General features: G+C 43.4%; 1 long non-coding RNA gene across 1 annotated transcript; it reads right to left on the reverse strand.

Annotated features, from left to right (window-relative positions):
• Positions 1 to 6,829: 6,829 nt before the first annotated feature.
• Positions 6,830 to 15,842, reverse strand: LOC144238779 (uncharacterized). Its single transcript, XR_013337207.1, has 2 exons — positions 15,804 to 15,842; positions 6,830 to 8,709 (listed from the first exon to the last, which is right to left on the reverse strand). It is a non-coding gene; the product is annotated as an uncharacterized LOC144238779 (long non-coding RNA).
• Positions 15,843 to 25,178: the final 9,336 nt, after the last annotated feature.

Below are 25,178 nucleotides of genomic sequence, written 5' to 3' on the forward strand. Positions count from 1 at the left end.
CTTTTTTATTTTAGAGAGAGGGAGCGAGAGAGTGAGAGAGTATGAGTGTGGGAGAGGGGCAGGGGGGTGGAGAGAGAGAGAGACAAAGAGAAAGACAGAGACAGAGAGAATCCCAGGCAGGCTCTATGCTTAGTGCAGAGCCTTGAGGGTGGGGTGGGGGCGATCCCAGGACTCTGGAATCACAACCAGAGCTGAAATCAAGAGTCAGATGCTCACCTGACTGAGCCACCAGATGCCCTGAGGCCATGACATGTTAAAGAATGACTTCATATCTTCTATAAGCTTGAGTTAATAGAATTTCTAAATAATTTGCGACGTAGACTTTCTTTCTCCCTCATGAATTAAGAAGCTGGTAAATTTTTTTCAATTAAAAATTGTAGTTGGAGTAAAATACATATAAGATTAACCATTTCAAGTGTACAATTCAGTAGTGCTAATTATATTCACAATATTATGTAACCGATCCCCAGAATGTTTTCATACTGCAGAACTGAAACTCCATTCCCGTTAAATAACAACTCCTCATTTCTCCTTCCCTCCAATCCTTGGCAAGTGCCATTCTACTTTCTGTCTCCATGACTGTGACTACTCTAGGTACATTATATAAGTGGAACCATACAGTATTTGTCTTTTTGTGATTAGCTTTTTTGACTTCGCTTAATGTCTTTAAGATTCATGTATGTTATAGCATGTTAGAGAATTCCCTTCCTAAAACTGAATAATATTCCATTGTCTGTATATTCCACATTTTGTTTATCCATTCCTCTGTTGATGGACACTTGGGTTACTTCCACCGCTTGACTATTGTGAATAATGGCTTCTATGAATATGGGTGTTTGACTATGTGTTCAAGACCCTGCCTTCAATTCCTTTGGGTATATACTCAAAGAGAGAAATTGCTGGGTCATAATTAACTCTATTTTAGTTTATTTTTTTTTAGTAACTAATACACTGTTTTCCATAGTGGCTGTACCACTTATGGCCCCACCATCAGTGCACAAGGGTTCTGATTTCTCCACATCCTCACCAATACTTATTTTCTGTTTTGTTTTTTTTTTTTTTTTGCAAGTAGTCATCTTAATGAACATGAAATATCTCACTGTAGTTCTATTGTATTTCACTAATGATTAGTGGTGTTAAACATCTTCTCATATGCTTGTTTGCCATCTGTATATCAACTAAAGTCTTCTGCTTATTTTAAAATCTCATTATTTATTTTTGTTGATGTTGATTTGTAACAATTCTTTATGTACTCTAGATATTAATCCTTTTTTAATTTAATTTCTGAGAGAGAGAGAGAGACAGCAAGAGCAGGGGAGGGTCAGAGAGAGAGGGAGACACAGAATCCAAAGCAGGCTCCAGGCTCTGAGCTGTCAGCATACAGCCTGATGCAGGGCTTAAACCCACGAACCGTGAGATCATGACCTGAGCTGAAGCCAGACGCTTAACCAGTTGAGCCACCCAGGCGCTCCTGGATATTAATCCTTTATCAGATATATGATTTGCAAATATTTCTATCACTCTGTGGGTTGCCCTTTCATCCTGCTGATTGTGTCCTTTGATGCACAGAAGTTCTAATTTTTTGTGTGATCCATTTTATTTTATTTTATTTTATTTATTTTTTTTTTAAATGTTTTATTTATTTTTAGGAGAGAGAGAGAGAGAGACAGCATGAGCAGGGGAGGGTCAGAGAGAGAGGGAGTCACAGACTGAAGCAGGCTCCAGGCTCTGAGCTGGCAGTCAGCACAGAGCCCGATGCGGGGCTTGAACCCACGAACCGCGAGATCATGACCCAAGCGAAAGTCGGACGCTTAACTGACTAAGCCACCCAGGCGCCCCATGTGATCCATTTTATTAACTTTTTTCTTTCATTGCCTGTGCTTTTGGAGTCCTATCTAGGAAATCATTGCCAAATCCAATGTCATGAAGATTTTCTTCTGTTTCCGTCTAGGAGCTTTATAGTTTTGGCTCTTAGGTTTATGTCTTTCAACAATTTTGAGTTAATTTTTATATATGGTGTAAGGTAAGGCTCTACATTTACTCTTTTGCAGGTGAATCTCCAGTTTTTCTAAAACCATTTGTTGAGGAGACTGCCCTCTCTCCATTGAATGGTCTTGGCACCTTCATGGAAAGTCATTTGACCATATATACAAGGGTTTATGTTTGGACTGTCTGTTCTATCCATTGGTCTATGTATCTATCTTAGGCCAGTACTATACTGTTTTATGTAATAAGTTTTGAAATCAGGAAATGTGAGGCCTCCAACTTCGCTCTTCTTTTTCAAGATTGCTTCTGTGTCTTCAGAGTCCCTTGAGATTCCACATAAATTTTTCAATGGATTTTTTCTATTTCTGCAAAAATACTATTGTGATTTTGACAGAGATTGCATTAAATCTGTAGATTGCTTTGCGTAATATTGACATCTTAACAGTATGTTGGATTGTCTTTCTACTTTTTTGTCTTTAACTTCTTTCAGCAATTTTTTTTTTTTTTGTAGTTTTCAGTGTATCAGTCTTTTGTTTACTGGGTTAAATTGATTTCTAGATATTTATATATATGTGTGCTATTATAAATGGAATTGTTTTCTTTTTGGATTGTTCATTGTTAGTGTATAGAAATACAACTTATTTTTTTGTGTTGATTTTGTGTCTTGCAGCTTTGCTTGGTTTATTAGTTACAATAGTATTTCTGTGGAATCTTTTGGGTTTTCTGTGTATGAAATCATGTAGTTTGCAAGCAGAGATCATTTTATTTCTTCTTTTCCAACTTGTGTCCCATATATTTATTTATTGCCTAATGATTCTGTCTCGAACTCCTAGCACTATGTTGAATAGGAGTAGTGAAAGTGGGCATCCTTGTTACTGAATAACACAATTATCCTGTATCAAAGGAAATAACAATATATAGCAAACTGATTTCAAAGGAGAATATTGAAGGTGATAAAAGCCAGACAGATGGATTTTTGTATGGTTATTCTTAGACTCGCATTGCTTTTTACCTCCCTGTGTGCTCCAGTGGGGACAGTGACCTAGGCCACAGTCACATTCATCAAATATTCATGGGTGAACAGATGCTACTCTAGGCACTGAAGATTTAGGGGACAAGACACCAAAGTCCCTGCTTTCATGGAGCTTACAGTCTACTTTGGGCCTATGTGTGTGTGAGAAATAAACTATAAGAAAAATTTTGGAAGTGTTAAGTCCTACAGAGAACAACAACAGGGTTGATGGATAGGTAATGACTTGGAGACAGTTAAGAACATCTTATTTGGAGAAGTGACACTTGAGCCATGATGTAAATGAGAGGAAGTACCTGGCCATGTGAAGACCTGGAGGCAGCGCTCTAGACAGAGGAACCACAAGTGCAGGTTTGGCAGGCTCAGGCAGGAGAAAGAAGGCCTGTGAGGCTGGAGCAGAGTGAGTGAGGACAAGCGACAGGAGATGAAGTCGGAGCGGTTGGCTGGAGCCAAATCCTAGAGGGCCTCGTGGCACAAGGGAAGGATTTATTCCTGGAGTGGTGTGACTGGAATCTCCGTTTTCAAGGCATTCTTAATCTGTGTGCTGCATTCGAAGAGTGGGTATGAAGATATTGGGCTGTGGCCATATTGTCCGCACACCTTCCTGTGCCCAGTCTGTCACCCACTGAGCACAGCTCCCTGGACTAGACAGAAGCTTGTCTTTATTCTCATACCAGGCACCAGCCAGCTTTCCAGGACTGCAGAGATGATGAGAGAAGAACGGAAACAGAAAGGGAAGAGGGAAGCCCAAGCTCAATTTTCATATGTTGAGACTTTCTTTGACCAGAAGTGAAAACATAGGGGCGCCTGGGTGGTTCAGTCAGTTGAGCATCCGACTTCGGCTCAGGTCATGATCTCACGGGTCATGGGTTCAAGCCCCGCGTTGGGCTCTGTGCTGACAGCTCAGAGCCTGGAGCCTGCTTCAGATTCTGTATCCCTTTCTCTCTGACTCTCCCCTGCTCTCTCTCTCTCTCTCTCTCTCTCTCTTTCTCTCTCTCATAAATAAATAAAAACATTAAAAAATTTAAAATAAAAGAAGTGAAAATACAGTCCACACCATCATCACTTTGTCTAGAGCCCCTTGGCTTGCACTGCCCTAGGCATTCCAAGAGCATCATGGGCTTCCCTCCATGAAGGCAGGCCAAGGAGACATTCGCCAGGAAGCAGCCTCTGCCAGTGACCGGATGGGAGTCTCAAGATAAATATTCACATTTTCTTGCCCTTCACAGGGGAGAACTCGGATGTGTTGTCTCTGGTTTTCCAGAATTCCCTGGCAGGATTGAGCCCAGTTGCCCACAGAAGAATCTTGCTTGATAACACACCTTTCTGTCCTATTTTCTGCACCCTTGGCCCTCATGTTCTTGTCTCAGACTCTGCTTCTGGGGTAGCTGACCTGTAATAGAGGATATCTAGCCTGAGCTCTGCTAATGATGATTACGTTGGCTATTGGTATCATGTCAGAGGATCCATTTATTGTGTGCTTCCTGAACATGTTTTCTATGAACTTCCAGATATGGAAGCTTGAAAACTTTAACTTGGTGAAGAGATTTTTGTAAATTACAAACTGCTACTGCAGACTGGATATGGGGAAACAAAATGAAATGAAACATTTCTGCATTTTGCTCAGTTTGTATCTCCAGCATTTAACTTAGTGTCTGACTCTGGTAGGCACTGGAGAAATATTTATTGAATGAGTGGGGTAGAAAATATGGCAAATATCCAGGGATGAAGTGAAATGTACATACTTAGGTATTTCATAGATTCTTGCAAAAAACCTTCCTCGATTCTCTTTCCTTTAAAAAAAATTTTTAATGTTTATTCGTTTTTAAGAGACAGACACAGAGTACGAGTGGGGGAGGGGCAGAGAGAGATGGAGACATAGAATCCAAAGCAAGCTCTAGGACTCAGGACTCAAACTAGTGAACTGTGAAATCATGACCTGAGCCGAAGCTGGATGCTCAACTTCCTGAGCCACCCAGATGCCCCGATTGACTCTCTTTCCTTTTATCTCTCTGTACCCAAACTACAGCTGGGAGCTGGGAATGAGGTGTGTGTTGAGGCTGTGACATTCACTTAATTTTTCTCTGTTAATTTATCTGAGCTTAACTTTGATCTAACTAATTAAACCAGTATTATCCAAAACCTACAAAATGTCAGACACTCTGATGAAGATACAGGAATACATAGCGAAGAGACATAATCATTTCCCTCTTGGAACATAAAGATTGTTGGAGAAAGACACTGCACAATTTATTACATGATCTACTTTTTAATTATAATTTTATTAAGTACCATTGTAAAAGCTGTGTGTCTTAGAGCATGTAACTAGAAACCTGATCCAGTCCAGAAACCTAGAAGAAATTTATTTGAGAAAGTGACATTTAAACCGAAAACTATAAAGTAGAATGATTGAATTAAATATTTTGCTATTTCCTCTTTGGCTTTGAAATCCTGAAACCATACTCCCACTTTATTATTTTTTTTAATTTTTTAATGTTTTATTTATTTATTTATTTATGAGAGAGAGAGAATGTGAGTAGGGGAGGATCAGAGAGAAAGGTAGATACAGAATCTGAAGCAGGCTCCAGTCTCTGAGCTAGCTGTCAGCACAGAGCCCGACACGGGGCTCGAACCCATGAGCTGTGAGATCATGACCTGAGCCGAAATCAGACACTTAACTGACTGAGCCACCCAGGCGCCCCCATATTCCCACTTTAAACACTGTTTAAATTCTTAGGCCAATCTCTGGGCACAGTGGTGGATTGTGGCTTTAAGCTCTATGAAGCCCACTTCTTGCACCACAAATGACTCTGTAACAGAGTCCTGGCCCAGATCACCCAGCACTATTCCCTGCAAGAATGTCTTGAAGATTTTAAAGATACGAGGTCGTGGTGCATCTGTACCTGTTCCATCAGTTTTTCTGACTTCCTGTGTACTCATTCTTATCGGCCTGCCTTGCCCCTTCTGTTAACCCGTCAACACATGTCCAGTTTGAATAGTGAAAGGATATGACTGGGGACCAAATATACACTTTTGGAAATGGAACCAAACATGATTCTGAATTTGAAAGAATGGGTTCAGAGAATTCTAATGTGTAGTCTCCATGTACTGGTGAAGATTCAAGCAGCTGCAGAAGAAGTCATTTTTCTGGACTCCCTTTGTGTGTGTGTGTGTGTGTGTGCGCGCGTGTGGCCCGATCACAAAGTATTCACCGTCACACTAACTGGAGGACTAAATTCTTCATTGACGGACATGGCTTTTCTAGATCTATTTTCTATTTTCTATTTTCCATTTTCTAGATCTATTTTCTAGATCTAGGCAGCGCAGCCTAGAGTGCTGTCCAGCAACTGTGGTGAGTCTTCATGGCATTTTGTTATGAAATCTTGGAAAAATAAGGTATCTTAATCCAACTTTTCACTGATTTTTAATTTTTCTTTTCAATTTGCTGGTGAACCAGCCCTTCAGTAAGCTGATATAGAAAGCTCATTGTCTCTAAGGCAAGTGACTCATTCCGTTCCGTGAATGGCTCTATCCATATGCTTAACCGATATCTATGTCCCTATAAAGCCTCCTCCATTGCTCCTGTGTATTCTCTGTACTCTGCTTAAACATGGGTCATTTTACATGTGGCGTTTAAACAGCACTGAAAGCTTCTCTTCCCTGGCATGGTAATGCATACAACAAATAGCCTGTCCACACAAATTGTGCTAACTGTAACTGCCTGGCAAGTTAGAAAAACTCAAGGAAAAGAAGCAAAACAAAAACAGAAATAAACAAAAAACATCACAAAACCAAAATACCACCTCAAAAACACCAGAAGAACATGCCTTTTTATTGCAAATATTTTAACAGGGCCTGTTTTCTACCCAAGGGCAGTCTTAGGGAGTGCTGTGTTTAATCTCCAGAGCAGACCAAAACCATGCATGGTAAGCACCAAGCACAGTGGTGAATGGAGCCAAGGAGAGAAAGAAAAGTCATACGTAGGTAGTAATTATGCTGAATTGGCTGCCTTCCTGTGATCAATGGTGCAAGCAGAAAGAGAGGTACCCTTCCTAGGAGAAACAACTAGGGCAAGTGTGTTTTTAAAAGCAGAGGACTCCCTCTAACATCAGTAGGAGTATAAGCATGTTTGTTGAGAAATAGTTAGCTGTGCCAAATATACGACATACTATATAAATGCTTGTTCCTAAGAACGGCTGTCTAAATACTGAATGTACATTAAATATAACCATTAAAACAAGAAAGTATAGAAATAGAGACAATAGATGCCTGTACATTAAATATAGCTTATGAAGTTTACTTTTTTAAGCAATCGAGCTTCTCAGCACTAGAGGGGAAATGTTTGCACTGTAAACACCAGTTCTTCAAATTAATCTTTGACCCATATAGCTGTTCTGAGGATTGTGTTAATAGCTGGCAACTATGGGCCGATATCTTTACACCATCCCATTTAATCCTCAGCTCTAGAAGGAAATATAATCGTATTCTCATTTTATAGAGGTGAGAACTAAAGTTTAATGGAGTGAGGCAAATCGCTGAGGTTCATACAATCAGCAAGTCTGGTAGAACCAGATTTTGAGCTCAGGTTAAGTGACTCAGAGCTCAAGCATGGGAAGTCTGTCCGCATCCAGTTGCTGAGTGAGTACAGGACCAAGGGGAAGAAAACAAGATGAGGTGGAGGACACTGCATTTCTTACAAGGACAAACTTGGATCTGAAGGAAGGAGCATCTGAGAAGAAGCTTGAAGGACAAATGGAAGTGAGAGGAACAAGTCAGATACTGATGGGAGCCAGAAGTCAGGAGAAGATGCTCTAGTCAGGGCAATAGAAGGTGTAGAAGTGTGGAGGCGAGAGAGGGTATGCGGTGCTATGATGCATCCATACAGATGGAGCGCTGTTATGAGGCTGGGAGTACAGAGGAGTGAAGTCACATGTCCTGTCCTACACGCTCTTCTACTGCTTTTCCCCAGCCCTCCTTCGCCAAATGGGGTCTAATCCCCTCCCCCCTGATTTTGGTGGGCTTGTGACACCTTGTAACTGGTATCAAATGATGGAAGTGCACTAAGTGCTTTCTGTGGTGAGGTCACAAAAGATGGTGCAGCCTCTTCATTGTTCGCTAGGACATCCACCCTTGGAGCCATGAGCTGCTTTATAGGAAGTCCAGTGGCCGTGAGGTTGCCATGCTGTAAGGAAGTCTGGGCCCATGGAGAAGCCATGTGTAGGTATTCTGACTGATAGTCCCAGCTGAGATCCCAACCAACAGGCATGTGACAGTCACAGACATCAACCACTACACATATGAGTGGAGAAACCTCCAGGTTATTCCGTTCTTCAGCTCTTACATCACTCCAGCCTTTAAGTCCTCCCAGGGGAAGTTCCAGACATCCTATAGCAGTAAATTGCTTTACTGGGCCCCGAGTTCCTGACCCAACCAATTGTTTTGTGCTTCGAGTTCTGAGATGACTTGTGATGCAGCTGTAGTCACTAGAACAGATGGTTGTGTTGTGCAAGCAGGTGACGAAACGTGGCTGCCATTCAGGAGAGACATTCGGGCTAGCAACGTGCCCCTCCAGGTTCTCTGCCTTGTAGATGATGGCAGACGCCCTGGGAAGACGTGCGGTGGTCAGGGCGGTGTGCAGAAGTAAAAGAGAAGGGGGTTAGCAATGTCGCTCTGGGACATGTCCACACTGAATGCTGAAAAAGAACAAGGAACAAGAAAGAGACTCAGAAAGAGGCATCGGAGAAAGGAGCAAAACCAAGAGAGAGGGGTATTAAGGAAGGCAAAGGATGAGCAAGTTTTCAGAAACTGCCACGGAGAGAGCCCTGGGAACAGGAGCCAGGCACCCTTGTGCCGAGCAGAGCAGTGAGGGCAGCGAGGATGAAGGGTAGACTGAGGGGTGCTGACGAGCGGTGGTAGGGGCTTTATAAATGTTTGTTGAATGAAGTGATGACATAGAGACAAGTTGGTTACATATGGAAGAAGAGAGACGTAGCTGACAGAAAGTGGAGGGCCAGCATCTCAGGGGCGGGGAGGGGAGAGAAGATGGTGACGCATTTGTGGTGAAAACAGCAGCACACTCCTCTCCCAGCAGCCTCGCTTGCTTCCCTGCACCCACACCAGCAGCCAGGGCGACCCTTGTCCAGAGCCCGTCGCATGCAGCCCACAGTGGCCAGAGCTACTCTCTGGCTCCAACCGGGAGTCTTTTTGGCACATCACAGCACGGCCAGGATGACAGGGCACGGCTGCATGGCAAGTACTTCCCAGACCATGCAAGTCTCTTGTTTAATAAGAGGGGGGAGGTTCTTGGGGGGAGAGCAGTCAGCCAACTAGAAAACAGGTCACAAACTGAGGACTTATATACAGGTGCCACAGAGAGAGTGAAGAACCGCGTCTTTTATTCTGACAGCACCTTCCTTCTTCCAAGAGCCCATAACAGTTTATAATTCAGATTTCTTCCCCCAAATCACCCAACCCTGCAGAAACATGCCATTTCCTTTATAAGTATGCTGGAGGGTTGAGGAAAAGGGGAGAGGGCGGCAGGGTAGTCCTTTCAGACAATTAACATTCTGATTTTTCACTTACATCCAGGTTCAAAACCGAAGACCTAGCTGTCTTTCCCCAGTAGAAAGACTTGTTCACTGATTTTATGGATTCTGTATTATACTGTCAATTTAAGCTGTTTTGAGATTAATTTGCCTGCCACAGGCTCTTGACAAGTGGCTTAGGGATGAGTTATGCCAAAAACCTGATGTTTACCAAGTAGAGAGAATCTTTGCCTAAATATACATAGTAATGCAGCATTAAAGGGATAGTACAGTGGACCCCTGAACAATGCGGGGCTTAGAGATGCCACCCCCATGCACTCAAAAGTCTGCACATAACTTTTAATACCCTCCCCCCCAAACTTAACTAATAGCCTGCTGTGGACCAGAAGCCTTATGACAACATAATCAGCTGATTAACTCAGATGTCTTACATTATATGTGTATATACTGTATTCTTAAATAAAGTCAGTGGGAAAAAAGATGTTATCAAGAAAATTGTAAGGAAGAGAAAATACATTCACATTACTCTATGGTGTTTATAAAAAAATAAAAATAAAAACCCATGTGTAAGCAGACCTGCACAGTTCAAATTCATGTTGTGCAAGCATCACCTATTTTTCAGTTCTGTGGCCGTTCAGGCTCACTGCTGGTTCTCTGTGGGGCTGAGGTCTGTCCCAAGCTAGAGAAATTCTAGGTCAATGGAAAATTATGATTGCTTGAAGCAAATTAGGAAAATGAGTGAATTGTGGATCTTTGCCATATCCTGTGCCTAAGAGGCCAATTCAGACAAACCAGGATGGCAAAAATCCTTTAAAAGAATGATCATTGAAGTTCCCCTGCCTTCTACTGCTGGCCACATCTTGCAGGGAGATAGACCCCTTTGGGCTCTTTTATTCAGAGGTGGCTCCTTAGGAGCATGGTTAGAATCTCCATTAACATCAAATAACCAACTTTTTCTAAAGAAAACCCAGCCTTTGGGTCTTCTCCACGCCCTGGGACCTTATTGGCAGATGAACGCCTGAAACTGGTATCATCTTATTATGCCACTGAAGCCAAGTCAACAAGCTGTCAACAGCCTGCTGTTTCTTCTCTCAAGTCATCATGAGACCTAGATGTTTCCAAGTTTGCCTCTCCACATCCCCACCGCCCCCATTTATTAACCAAAGATCCTAAAAATGCTCCGGACACTTTTTTTTTTAATCCTTTCTGTATTTCTTCCCAATGGGACAATGGCTTCATTCAAAAGGATGCTAAAGTCAAGTCTAGGGTTTGTCAGAGTGGCCTCCTCCATAGATATGTTGGGTTCCAGAATGGGCTCTGGACACCTGCTGGCACAGACCCCAGTCTATGTCTGTAGTGACAAGCTTTCAGGGGCACACGGGCTGAGGACCTTCTTCCTTCCTCAGGCCTTGTGATGTTTAGTTGTATGTGTTAACCTGTCTTGGCCAGGGGGTACCTCGATGCCTGGTTAAACATTATTCTGGAGTGTACCTGCAAGAGTGTTTCTGGATGAGATGAACATGTGAATCAGTAGACTGAGTAAAGCAGATTGTTGGCCTTCATGTGGGTGGAGGTCCACTGAAGGCACCAATAGGACAAAAAGGCTGCGTAAGAGAATTCACCTTCTCCACTTGATGGTCTTCAAGCTGGGACACTGGTCATCTCCTGACTGTGGACTCAGACTCAAGCCAGGACTTATACCATCAGCTCTCCCTGTTCTCAGGCCTTTGGACTGAAGATCATAGGAATTCTCAGCCTCTATAATCACGTGAACCAATTCCTTAAAATAAATAAGTAAAACCTTGGTCTGCGAGCATAGTTTGTTCTGGAAACACCCTTGTAATCCAAAGAAAGCACTGTATATCAAAGCGAATTTCAAGAATCATTGGCTCAGTTGTGATCATGTGACATTTGGTGTCACGTACTACTCATGTTGCAAGACATCGCTTATTTATCAAGTTAAAGTTTATTAGCAGTTTTTGCTCATCCTGTGGAACACTTGCAGAACAAGCTACTCACAATCCAAGGTTTGACTGTAAATAAATATCTCCTATTGATTTTGTTTCTCTGAAGAACCCTCATTGTTACATGCCTTTCGTCATGCTTTATCCTGGTCCCAACGTTCAGGTCACATAAAAGACAAGATGGATATCCTGACAAAGTCATGGCCTGGAATTGGGCATTGCAACCCCATGTTTCACTCACATTGGGACCCTCTCTCATTGCACGGAGTGGATGCTTCACTCCTGTCACTCAGATGGTTGAAAATGGGGGTGAGGCATCACGTAGCACGTGATAATCGTATCACCCCTACCCTCTCTAATCTTTCTTGAGTTGCTTAGAGAAAATAAGAGTGTAGAACAGATGACCAAGAAATATTTCTTCAAAACAACTTTAGATTATTGAAGATCCTGGGTCTTTAATACCAATATCTGCAGCTGCTCAACTGCTTGCCGGTTATTTTAGTACTAGTTCACAACTCAACTGGAAGACAGTCTTGGAACATGGAAAAGAATGAAAGTTGAAGTGGTTCATGTTACTGCTTTCCTTCTTTCAGGTTTAATAGGCTAAGACTGAGGTTCAGAGATTATATCTGGGTTTTTTAGTACCTCTTACTGGGGGAAAAAAGAATGGAATATGCCCCTTGTCAAAAGATTGGTTCCCACTCCTATGCTGTCACAATTTAGAAGGCATGCATGTCAGCAAGTTTGTTAAAAACGGCCACTGGTAATTTTGCATATCCAAAAAGAGCCTGAGGAGAGAACCCTGAGTGAGCCTTCAAAGGAAGGATACAGGTAAAAAAAAAAAAATGTATGACTCAGATACTCAAATGCTTGCTTAAAATTTATCTGGGACATAGGAAATATTTCCACAATAAAATTGAAGTAAAGCCCATAATCATGATCAGACTGACACAGACTGATGCAGTGGGAAGAAATCACAATGAAGAACTGGGACGATGGGGCAGGGGTCTTAGTTTAGCTGCAGGCTTACTGTATGATCCTAGGCACATCATGTCACCCCCCTGGGTTTTAACTGTCATGCTATCACAGGAATAAAATGAGGAGATGTGTGGTTTTCAAGCTATGTCCTGGTGTCCTGCTTTCTGCAGAGGTGAGGATAATCTGAGTGGGGGCTCTCAGCCCCTGCTTCAACTAGAGAAGCTCTGTTTTGATCAATTTCATGTACATGTGGGGCTTCCATATAAGATTTTATTTGAAGAAAAGTGTCCATTGCTTAAAAAAAAAAAAAAAGAGCTTACACACCTTTGACCAGATGATCTCTAAATTTCCCCTCAGTGATAGCATTTTGTGTGATTATTTCAGTGCTCTTCACCAAGAAGACAATCCCTGATCTGTCTGTGGGGTTGGGGTGGGAAGGGGAGAGATACACTGTAGTGCTTACAAGTGGCTGTTTTTTGCGGCCACTCATATTCACATTTTCTTTTTCCACTCACTCACCTTACTCCCACTTTTATCATATATTTCTCTTCATGATATCCCCCCACTTTCTTCCTTAAATGGTTGATTTTATTTTGTACTGTCCAGAATGCCCAGATGAGATATTATTTCATTCAGAGAAAACATCCCAAAGATCCCCAAGCCAAAGTTAAATGTTGTGGATTTTTTTTCTTCACCATTTGGCAAGCTAGTTAGCACAAGTGGGAGCCAATTCACTGAAACTTTATCTCCAGATCCTAAAGTCCCATCTTGTACACAGTATCTCATTGGGGTAACTCAGAATCCTCATAAGCCTTCTCTTCTCGAGGTGGAGTTAATCAGAGTGCTGGGTCTTGCTGAAGGGCAGAAATCTAAATCTTATCTCATCTGACTTTGTCTTTTTTTCTTTCTTTTCTTTCTTTCTTTTCTTTCACTCTCAATTCTTCCTTCCCTCCTGCCTTCCTTCCTTCCTTTCGCCATAAAAATACCTTAAGATGTTTTAACAAATCCACATTATTTTATCCTTAGTGTCTCAACCAGTCTTTATTTTATTGGAATTTGTTTCTTTTAATGTAAATACAGTCTGTTAAAGAAATGGATCATTTTTAAGGGTCTATAAAGCCAGGTCTGTGTTTCCAAAGTGTGCTTTGAGATATGTAGTGGCAAATGACACCACTACCTAAAAAGTAAGAATTAATCTTTTTTGTTATTGTTGTTATTTTTTTTTAGCCAGTGAAAATGACTAGTATTTAAAATATAATTTAATGTGAACATTTTTTTATCTTTAAATAAAAATGATTTACATAGGGGCGCCTGGGTGGCTTAGTCGGTTAAGCGTCCGACTTTCGCTTGGGTCATGATCTTGCAGTTTGTGGGTTCGAGCCCCGCGTCGGGCTCTGTGCTGACTGCCAGCTCAGAGCCTGTAGCCTGTTTCAGTCTGTGACTCCCTCTCTCTGACCCTCCACTGCTCACACTGTCTCTTTCTCTCTCTCCTAGAAACAAATAAAACATTTTTTTGAAAAAATGATTTACATATGTAGGGGCGCCTGGGTGGCTCAGTCAGTTGGGCGTCCGACTTCAGCTCAGGTCATGATCTCACGGCTCCTGGGTTTGAGCCCCACGTTGGGCTCTGTGCTGACAGCTCAGAGCCTGGAGCCTGCTTCGGCTTCTGTGTCTCCCTCCCTCTCTTCTCCTCCCCCGCTTGTGTTTTCTCTATCAAAAATAAATAAATATTAATTTTTTTGAAATTAAAAAAACGATTTACATTTTTAAATATGAAACTACTCTGGCATTGGGACTTAACTGCTCCCTGATCTACATGGTATTTGGATGCCACCGCACCACTAGTCCCCAGTGCTCTTGAGGCCGTGTTAGACATGTCCTCCTCTGCTGGAAGTCCCTGTGGCAACTTCAGGGGCTTGATTCTTATCAAATGTTGAACCACTTTCAGTTTTGCATTCACTGAAGGGATATTCTTGTGAACCTGAGGAATATGTGCTTTTTCTAATCCAAGCATCTTTATTGTATCTTTTTCTCAATACGGACGACTTTTTGTACTCTTTATTCTGGTAACAGTATGTAGTTTGTGAGGGTGCTGTGGATCCCCAGCATAGTTTTCATGACCTGCAGGTGAAGGCTGAAATACTTTATCTGGAATTCTAGACTTGGTAAATTTGTGACAAATCCAGTCTGTGCAAATGAGACTGTGTGTCTTTTGTTAACAGTTTGGAGTCTGCCTGGGGGGCCTCTGAACTAGTGAGGGCAAAACCCCTTCCATGACTGTGGTGGCTGGTCTCTTCAAAGGTGAGGGAAAGAGCAGACGGGAGACCACCTTGTTGTTATGTTTTTAAAGTACCCTAGCAAAAACTCATAAGGTAAAAATATTAGGTTTTATTCTCTAGTCTTATAAATGATTTTCCTTTTTATATCCAAGATTCTATGATACTGCACTCACTAACCAGGACAAAAGTGGGACAGATTCCTGTATGCATAGTTAGGGAACTACTTTTTATCTGCTTTCAATAACGTTTGAAGAACTCTTATGCCAAATGTCTATGAAGGAAATTATGTAGCGTGTTTAGTAAAGCACGGATGTTGATTAACCTGTTCTTCTGGGTGAACCTTTCATTTTCCAATCTCACAGCCATGTCCATTGTCATCAAAGCAGTGGAGAGCAAAGCTTTATTTGCAAAGGCCACTCATCAGCAAAATTAACATAGGAGAGGGCATCCAGTATCTACATCTGCATCTATATCTACAGCTACACCTACATCTGCTTCCACACCCACATCGACAATCTAATTCTGTCGATCTCCACATCTATCTGTCCGTCTATTTGTTTATCTATCTATCTATCCCTCCATCCATCCATCTATCCATCCATTTATCCACTCCACTGTAAGCCCCAGAAGTACGGACACTGTGTTTACTCATCACCATGTGTCCCACAGTGCGTCACCAGGGAATCAGACGATTTTTGAAGAATGAATTACATCCTTTTCCACAGATCTAAAGACCAAAGTCCAAGGTATAGACAGATAGCCAGTAGACTCCTAAACCCCATTATCACCCTTTCTAACCAGATAAATTAAAATAGATACCTTCCCAAGAAATTATAGCAATCATAACAAACTACCACCTAGACAAGTTGCTACAGTTTTTAAAATAGCAGGACAAGAGACTGTATCATTTGATCTTAATACTGTGGCATGAACATTATCCTGCTCATCTTACAGATGAGGAATCTGAGGCTCAAAAAGATTAAGGGGCTGGTCTTAGATTACACAGCTCATGGGGGCTTACATCAGGATCATCTGCAGATTCCATGTTCTTCTCTGCATGATGCCCTAAATGAGATAAGGGAAAAACAATTCACTTAGTGTCTTATATGGTCCCAAATCCATATAGATATCTTACCGATACAATGCTTCCCTCCAGAAGTCTGGGGATCAGAAAGCCAATCAGTTTTTCTGAAGTCGATAAACTATTCTGTGAGCACAGACATTTCTGTGGCAATCTGTGAGTCTGCAATAATGCTTCACTCACGAGTGTCTGTCTGACAATATCCTAGGACTCAGCACATTGCAACCTCTCTACTCTCTTTACCATTTCCCTCCTTTCGGAATTCTGCTAGCACTGGTAGCAACTGGAAGAGGTTTGGACTTTCGTAGAAGTATCTGGAAGAGCCCTGCAGCTTGGAATCCGAGCCTCATGGCTATATAAAAGTTACACATTCCTTGAGCGCCTGGGTGACTCTGTTGGTTAAGTGTCCAGCTTTGGCTCAGGTCACGATCTCGCAGTCCATGGATTGAAGTTCCATGTCGAGCTCTGTGCTGACAGCTCAGAGCCTGGAGCCTGCTTCAGATTCTGTGTCTCCCCCTCTCTCTGCCCCTCCCTCACCTGCACTCTGTCTCTCTCTCTGTCTTTCAAAAGTAAATAAACATTAAATTTTTTTTTAAGTTACACATTCCAAATTTCTATTAGGAAAAACAAAACGAACAACCTCAGAATAGAGGGTTGAGTCTCTTGATTCCTTGAGATAAGTGGCTACCAAAAATATTAGACCAGTAGCTGAACAGTAGCTAAAAGGAGAGAACAACAGACAAAGAAAAGCATCTTACTCCAAGAGAAGAGAAGCTGACCCCTGCACCTTCCCTCCACACCACATCAGTAGAGCTGGGTGGTGCGTGGGAGTTTGGGCTGTGGCATTATGAAATCCTTTTCTGTCTAGGTTTCTCATGGAATTTACTAATTTTTCAATGATGCCCCTTAAATTTTGGCACTAGTAGATTAAACTAACCAGCCAGTTGACTGAATATTTAACTGAGCCTGAACTTGATTTTTAAAGACTAGGGAGCAAAAGCAAATGGGAGAAAGGATCTCGTAAAGATCTTCCTGGGGTGACTTGTTTCAATTCAAGCAAAAGAAAAAGCCTTTTGGCTGCCACTTCTTCCCATAAAACAGCATTCTCCTTCCTCTGTATGGCCTGTGCTCTCTGTTTTAGGGGATTAACCTCTCTACACATTCCCCCTGACAGAAAGGCTGCTGGGATTCCATTGCCCCAGGAATAAAAGCCAAATTCCTTCATAGAGCATTTCAGGCTCCTCACTTCCAGGGCTCAACCTACCTTCCAGCCTTATTCCCCTTTCCTATAGTCCTATTCGAAGCAGAAGACTGAGTTTTATTTCCCACACAGGCACTCCCAACCCCATACATGTCGTGTGTGCATGCCTTTGTTGTATTGTTGTTCTGCCTGAGAATACCACTTTCCTATCTCTGTATCTCTAGATGTCTCATTTTCCTCAAGACCCACCCACAGCACTTCTTGATGAAGGCTTCCCTGATTCCCAGGCTCACACTAACCCACCTGCTTACCTGTAAGTTGGAAATTCTCTCCTCCATCTGGATTCTATTATTTATGTACATGTTCTGTCTTTTGGGCCAGTCTTCTCTTTGCACCACCCTGGCCTTCACCCAGATGCACTCTGTGCCTTTCTCTGCCTTGTTCCCTCCTCGGAGATGCTGGCCCTTAACCACTGTGTCAGCTGGCTCCCTTGTCGGCCAGCTTCCACCTGACTGCAGCTCGAGGGAGGTACCAATAGGAAGATCAAGGCTGGGGAGGAGCGCCCTTCCTTCTCTCCCCCTGCGTTAGCTCTGCAGCTCTGCCAGTAGCTGCCTCCCTCCAACATCTCGGCTTCTGCCAAGTGGCCCGTCTTCTCCCCCACCTGTCATCAGCTCCCGTCACACTCCCTCCTCCCCTGTTCCTTCCGCCGTAGGACTAGGAGTGGCTTACCGTTTGTTGCTGCTGTTTGGATGCCTCAACAGCCCTTGCTAATTCCTGTAACACACTCACGCCTCTATATGTAGTCTTTCCATCAAAACCTTTCCCCATGCACCATCTAGAGTGTGTTCTGCTTCCTCCTGGGACCCTGACGGATGAACTCCCTTACTTGATGTTCATCTTGAAGGCATCATTGGCATGGCATGGGGAAGGGCTAGAGAGCGAGGTGTTTTAAGTCATGGGCCAGCCCTGCCTTTTACTCCCTGTAGAGCACTGGTCACCCCCTTCCCTTCTCTTTGCTCCTGTTACACATTTGATGAGATGGCAACTGCACAAGTAATCTTGCATGTGTGTTTTGAGGACCCCGTGAGATTGTATGTGGGAAAGCACTTTGTATGTCTCTGTACAGGACTTGGTGCTATTATAATTCATCTTTCATCTTTTAATCCTCCATAATGTAATCAGTGCTTAATAAAGGAGCCGTTTCATATTGATCTGTTGGGTGAATGGATGGAGAAGGTCATTTTCCATGTATTTCTCGGAGTCACTTCTCCAGACGTGTAGGAACCAGAGCCTCCACATCATAAGGATTCGGAGTAATCGAAGACCAGCATGTGTCACACACAGTCAGCAGAAGCCCGAATTAGGGAGTTTGCTGTCCCAAATCTATTTTGTTCAAATATTCTGTGGCTCTACTGATTTTTAATCTATTTGTTCTCATGATTACCAAGAAAAAAAGTATTGCAGAGATCTGTTTTGAACTTTAGTAGTGGTGGAAGTGATAGAAAGGAAGAGGCCTCTGAATGTTGACTTGGGCCTGCGGTGAAACTAAACGTGGCCGTGGAGAAGTCTTAGCCTTCACCCAAACCTTGAAAGCAGCCGGATCCGTTAGGGAGACTCCGGTGCTGCCCGCAGACACCTCTCAGCTAACCTGTCCCAGTTTTAAAGCCACCAGCATCTCTAGTTGCTCTTATCTGCAAAGACCACACACCTTGCTCTGTGAGTGTTCAGACCTGACTGCAGCAATCTGGTACCAGGTCTACCTTGGGTTCAAAATGGCCATGTGACAGGGTGCCTCGGTGGCTCAGTTGGCTAAGTGTCCGACTTTGGCTCAGGTCATGATCTTACAATTCATGGGTTCAAGACCCGCGTGAGGCTCTGTGCTGACAGCTAGCTCAGAGCCTGGAGCCTGCTTCAGATTCTGTATCTCCCTCTCTCTCTGATCCTCCCCTGCTCACACTGCCTCTCTCTCTCTCTCTCTCTCTCTCTCTCTCTGTCAGAAATAAATAAAACATCAAAAAAAATTTTCAAATGGCCATGTGATATCTGTGGTGAACACGAGAGGGTGAGTGTCAGTTGTGTGTGGAGAATTGTCATCAGAATGTGAGACGTAGTGAGTTGAATGATGGCCCTCCCCAGGAGCTATGTCCATGTCCTAATACCCAGACACTGTGCCTGTTACCTTATTTGGAAAAGGGATATTTTCAGATAGAATTATGTTAAGGATCTTGAGATGAGATCATCGTACATTACCTGGGTGGGACCTGAGTCCAGTGATGAGTGTCCCTATAAGAGACAGGAGAGGAGAACAGATACATAAAGAGGAGGAAGCATATACGCTAAAGATTGGAGATTAAAGGGTGTCAACAGCCACCAAAAGCTAGAAAAGGCAAGGACAGAGTCTCTCCAGGGCCTCAGAGGGGGCGCGACACCCCCAGCCCCTTGATTTTATACTTCCGAACTTCCCAGCTGTGAGGCAATACATTTCTGTCATTCTGAGCCATCAAGTATACGATAATACACAGAGTAAATCACGTTTACAAAAACCCCAGAGGAAAATCTACAGAAAGCCATCATCCTCAGGGAGGTGAGGTGTGTGTGGAACAATTTAGACCATGAAGAGTGCCATTTTGTGACCACCTCAAGGACTCCCAAAACTCAAGAACATAACACCTGCTTCCTTCAGTCCCTTGGGCAAACAGGAGAGAGAAGCCACCCCAAGTCTCAGGGCAGAGGCCTATCAAAGCAGCAGGACATGGGGCACAGGGAGGATGCCAGACCCCGCTGCCTGGCACTCGGGAAAGGTGGCTTCACAAGCTACTGATTGGAACACGTTTTGTCATAAAATAAACAGGCTTGGGAATTAAATAGCAGGTAAGAAGAGCTAAAACCTTTGAGGAACACCTGAGCCGAGGGGCCAAAAGACAGCCATCCTTTAGGCGTCTGGAAAAAAATGCCCCCAAACCCTCAGGGCCTCTCTGCTCAAGGACAGGAAGTGCTAACAGAGTGCCTAGTAAGAGCTGGAGCCAGCCACTTGGCAGCTGATCATTTGGGTGAAAAAAAAAAAAAAGTCCCGACCACATTCCACTGAACGTCTCTAGGAAGGTGTTTTGCGGTTTGGAACCACTGCAGTTTCTGGGCGTACTTCTTACTTGCAGGGGAGAGCTAAGAAACTGTCTGTCATTTACACCTCCTCGGGCTCCCTCTCACAAGCCAAAGATAATGCCTGATGGGATTTAATCCATTTCCCCCTGCAATAATTTACCTTTAGAGAGCCTCAAATATCCCTTTGATTGAATAGCAATGCTCGGTAACAAATCTGCATCTGTCCAAACCTCTTCTATTAAGACTTCTCAGTATCGACTGATCCATGAACAGAAGCCTTTCTTTTTTCTTCCTTACCTTCTCTTTAAAATTCCTGGTCTGAATTCATAACCGAGACACCAGTGTTGTGTCCTTACACTGGAAAAATGACAACTTGGGAGGTGTATTGGGAGTGGGTCCAGTAAGTCTGATCCCCCCTTGTAGGGGCCCGGATCAGCTGAGGTCACCAAGACCGCGACTGGTTTTAAGGACACTGATCACCTAGAAGTAGATCGAATGGAATCTAACGTGAATGTCTGCTGAAGAGAGGAATGGAAGACTTACAGTCAGGAAAGCCATTCCCGGCATTCCCTGGGTGAAACAGAGCAGAGCAAGGGCTCAGGGGCTGTGTGAGGGCCTGGAAAGGATGGGAGCTTGCAGGGGTTTGAGAATAGGGCATTCGGGTCTCATCTCTGTTGGGGGATAGCTGTGTAGTAGTACGCGTGACGTCAGAGCAAACAGGACCCATGTCTTCTCCTGTCTCTTCAAGCTTCACCCAGCGAGAAATGATGCTACTTTTTTTTTTTTAATTCGCTGGAGGTATCTGCTGTATTAAAGATGGATTAAACAACATTAATGGATTGACTTCTAAACATTAAGCAATAAATGATGCTTAGTTTGGGGACTAAGATAATAGAATTCATTTTAATTTTTTGAAGATTAATAAACCATATGATATCATTCGATTTGAGACACACAGTTAATCAGAACTACCTACTAAGTGACGTCATTTACTTTCCAGGCTCGATCACAGATGCCTACTGATTGTTATTTCACAATACTACCTTTAAAAAACTCTTCCCATTTTGCTTTTTTACATCGATCCTCTTTGAATTCTAAGTAACGGTCAATGAGTCTTAGCTGTTTTATTCTTTTTTAAAATAGTTTATTGTCAAGTTGGTTTCTGTATAACACCCAGTGCTCATCCTCACAAGTGCCCTCCTCCATGCCCATCACCCCCTTCCCCTCCTCCTCACTCCCATCAGCCCTCAGTTTGTTCTCAGCATTCAAGAGTCTCTCATGGTTTGCCTCCCTCCCTCTCCCCAACTATTTGTTCCCTTTCTCCTCCCCCATGGTCCTCCGTTAAGTTCCTCCTAATCCTCCTATATGTGCAAAATCTCTCTCAAACCTCTAGACAAAAAAATGCTTTGTGTAACACTAAAAGTTTCCTTGACTATTGCTGTTGTTACCTTTGCCACATGTTCTGACTCTGATTTTCTGTGTACCTTTGAAGTGTGATCGCCTCTGACATATCAGAAAAATAAAAAATCAGGATACATCTCATCTATGCAGCCTGATTTCCAGAAGGTTCCCCGGAGACACTGAGCATGCCTAGATCCAGATGGGGATATATCATCTGAACTGCCCGTGGGGCCAGGCATGAATAGATCAAGCAGCAAAGAGAAGGCAGCTAAGCAAAATGATGCATGGCATGTCATAGAGAGAAGGTGGTGGGCAGGGGGGGGCGGGGGGGGGAGCTGCCATGTGGCACCATTCCCTTACTGTTGGAAGCTGTCGTGCGGATGGCAGTTACTGAAACAAAGCAAATGTTGGATCAGATCCACAAGCAGAAACAAAAGACAAAAACAAAACCCTGTTCCAGGGTGGACGGGTGGGTAACACGTTCAACTATAGAACTACTTCAAGCAAAAGAGAGTTGAAGAAAAAGAAACCCTCTGGAGCTCAGTTATCCTAGGCAGGACTTCACACGGAGACACCTGCGGTGAAAAGGTCCCAGATATTTCTCCAGATTTCATGTTCCAGAGGTCTGCGTGCCGTTCAGTTGAGTTAGGTTCCGAGTCTTAAGAAACCTGAGGATCGTTCATTAGAGGACCCGTCACCTGGCTAGCATAGCACCTGTTACAGTACTGGCTGAGGTGGTGACTCCTTTGTGAATAGTGTAGGTGGTGTGGCATTCTTAAAAAAAATGCAGTAAGCATCATGGAATGCCTGCGATGCAGCAGGCCCTGGGCTACACGTTGGGAATATAACTGTAAGGCATTAGAGAAGCTTGTAGTCTGGAGCAGGAGAAACACAGAACAGGATATTAGAGGGGGAGTTGCTTACCTTAAGAGGAGGTACAGAGTGGCAAATCAAAAAGCAGACCCTGGAGCTACATTCCTGGTCTTGCATCTGGGGCTCTATCACTTTTCAAAGGTAAATTACTTAACCTCTTTGGACCTTAGTCGCCTCGTCTGTGAAGTGGGTATAGTCATAATACTTCATATAAGGTGGTGAAGACGATAGATGAGTTAACACACATAAAACACTCAGAACACAGCCAGGCATATAGTGAGGGTGTAGTTGTTAGTCTGATGGAGAGACAAATGGGTGTCACGGAAACACACACAAGGAGGCAGAGCACTTTGTCCTGTGTGTGTCAGGGAGGGCTTCCTTCCAGAAAGTGACATCTCAGTTGAGAGCTGAAGGGAGGAGGGGTAGTAGGCGGACGGGACGTTTGGAGCCAGGGGGAAGAGGCGGGACACGTGTAAAGCTGGAGAGGAGGGATGTTGGCACATATCCCCTCAAATAATTTAAGGTTCTCATGTTGCCTGATTAGTTTGGCAAGAAAAACAGGTTCACAAGTTTGCTGCCTTCCCCAGATGACAGATGATCATTTCTCTAACACCTCTTCTGTGAACTGTCCCTGATAAATTGGTTCGCTGCTCTCCTTGCTGTGTTTCCGTATCCCTCAGTGACGCCGGTCACATGACACTGTACTTGTTGACTTGTCTGTCTCCCCGATCAGGCTGTCAGCTCCAGGATGGCTGGATCTGCTTCTTCCTCCTACATCCTGGTGTGCCTAATGTCTGGAACAAGACCTGGTTTATAATAGATGCTCAGGGGGAGTGGGGGGAAGTGCACTGACAAACAATGTGGCTTTGGGACAGAACAGGGACTCACTCTGAAGTGCCACTTTTTCTCATCTTGTAGCCCAGCATCAGAACCCAGTCTTGGTTTTTTTTCCCTTTCTAGATGCTCTCTTCTTTTCAGATAGAGCATTTAGTCTTTAAATTATTGCAGGTGCAGACATGTGGTGGACACAACTTTTCCCTCCAAATTTAAGCCGCTATTTTTTTTGCTGCACTGCAATGAGGTACGCATTATGAAAGAAAAACAATTAACGAAGCATACCTGATATCAACAGATGTCAAAATCCTGAGAAACTTGCCATTCATGAGGAGATTCTCACTATATAGCAAAGTAAAGCCCACACCAAAGCCTCTTGTTAACTTTGCCATCAAATTTGGGACCATTCCCTCAGCATTTCTTAGGTTTTCTCAGTTAATTTCCATTTATGTATTTTCCCAAGGCCTGTTCAAGAAATCCACGGACAACTCACATGGGCTTTTGTCTTCTTAGTCGTTCTCTGTCTGCCCTCTTCTTGAGGCTGGAGGTTGGGATTTACAACATGCATAGCACTGTTAGCCAAAGGACATTTTTCTCCTCACTTGCAACCACTCAGCATCTTTTTCTTTTAAAATCTTTTTAATGTTTATTCATTTTTGAGAGACAGAGAGAGATATAGCATGAGCAGGGGAGGGGCAGAGAGAGAGGGAGACACAGAATCCAAAGCAGGCTCCAGGCTCTGAGATGTCAGCACAGAGCCTGATTCAAAGCTCAAACTCACCAACTGTGAGATCATGACCTGGGGTGAAGTCAGCCGCTTAACTCACTGAGCCACCCAGGCTCCCCAGAACCACTCAGCATCTTTACACAGTTCTCTGAGAGATCATCCAAAGTGCAGGGACATCCCTCATGCATAATTTCAAAGTCCATTTCCACATCATAACTAGCAGATCTTGTGACATGAGATCAGGACACATACCTGGCTTGTTGACTCATTGAACATGCACTGAAACAGGACAGGAAAAGACCTTCTAAGACCTTGGAACGGGAGGCTTGGGGACAGGGGAGTTAGGTTGTCATTGCACATGTGGAGACCCCCCTCTAACCCGCCATGACCCTGGCCTTGAAGAATGCATGGAACTTCATGGAATACAGAAGAATTATTGACTATTTAGTCAACAAGGATTTATTGGGTATGCACCCTGTGCCAGACACTGAGGATATAGCATGTGCAAGATAGACAAGGGCACTGTCCTCATGGAGTTTACATTATCATGGGGAGAGACAGACAGCAAACAAGTATGGAGATAAACAAGATAATTCTAGAAAGGGGGTAACTGCTCTAAGGACAGGGAAATAGTGCAGAGAATGATTAGGCTGGAGAGGTCAGGGAAAGCCTCTCTGTGGGGATGACAATGCACCTAAGGCAGAATGTTGAGAAGGATCCAGCCATATGAAGACCTGGGCAGGAGGAGAACGTTCTGGCAGAAGTTAGTGACAGATTGAGGGCCAGATTTATGGTTTCCCTATTCCTGCAAGACTCAACAGTTACACCAAAAAATAAAGAAAACAGAAAAAGAAAAAAAAAATGACCACTTGGTCCTTTCCAGGTGACCCTGTGCGAGACAGCTGTGTGCATACTCATGTACATTGCTCTCTGATGCCTCTTCCTCCTTTCAGAAGGGTGTCAGAGCAAGAGGTCTGAGGCAGGAACGGCCACCTTGTTGGAGGACAGAAGAGGGGCTACCGTGGCTGGAGCAGAGCAAACCTGAGGAAGTGCAGTATGACCTTGTTATTGTTAGGAGATAGAGAATAAGAAAACTAGTTAACGTTGCTAAGTCTGGTTCTCTTAAGTGCATTATCTTACTTGCCACAACTGCTCTACAAAGAAGTGCTATTACATT

The sequence above is a fragment of the Crocuta crocuta genome, unplaced genomic scaffold (assembly GCF_008692635.1).
Source record: "Crocuta crocuta isolate KB4526 unplaced genomic scaffold, BGI_CrCroc_1.0 scaffold854, whole genome shotgun sequence".
Classification (NCBI taxonomy): domain Eukaryota; kingdom Metazoa; phylum Chordata; class Mammalia; order Carnivora; family Hyaenidae; genus Crocuta; species Crocuta crocuta.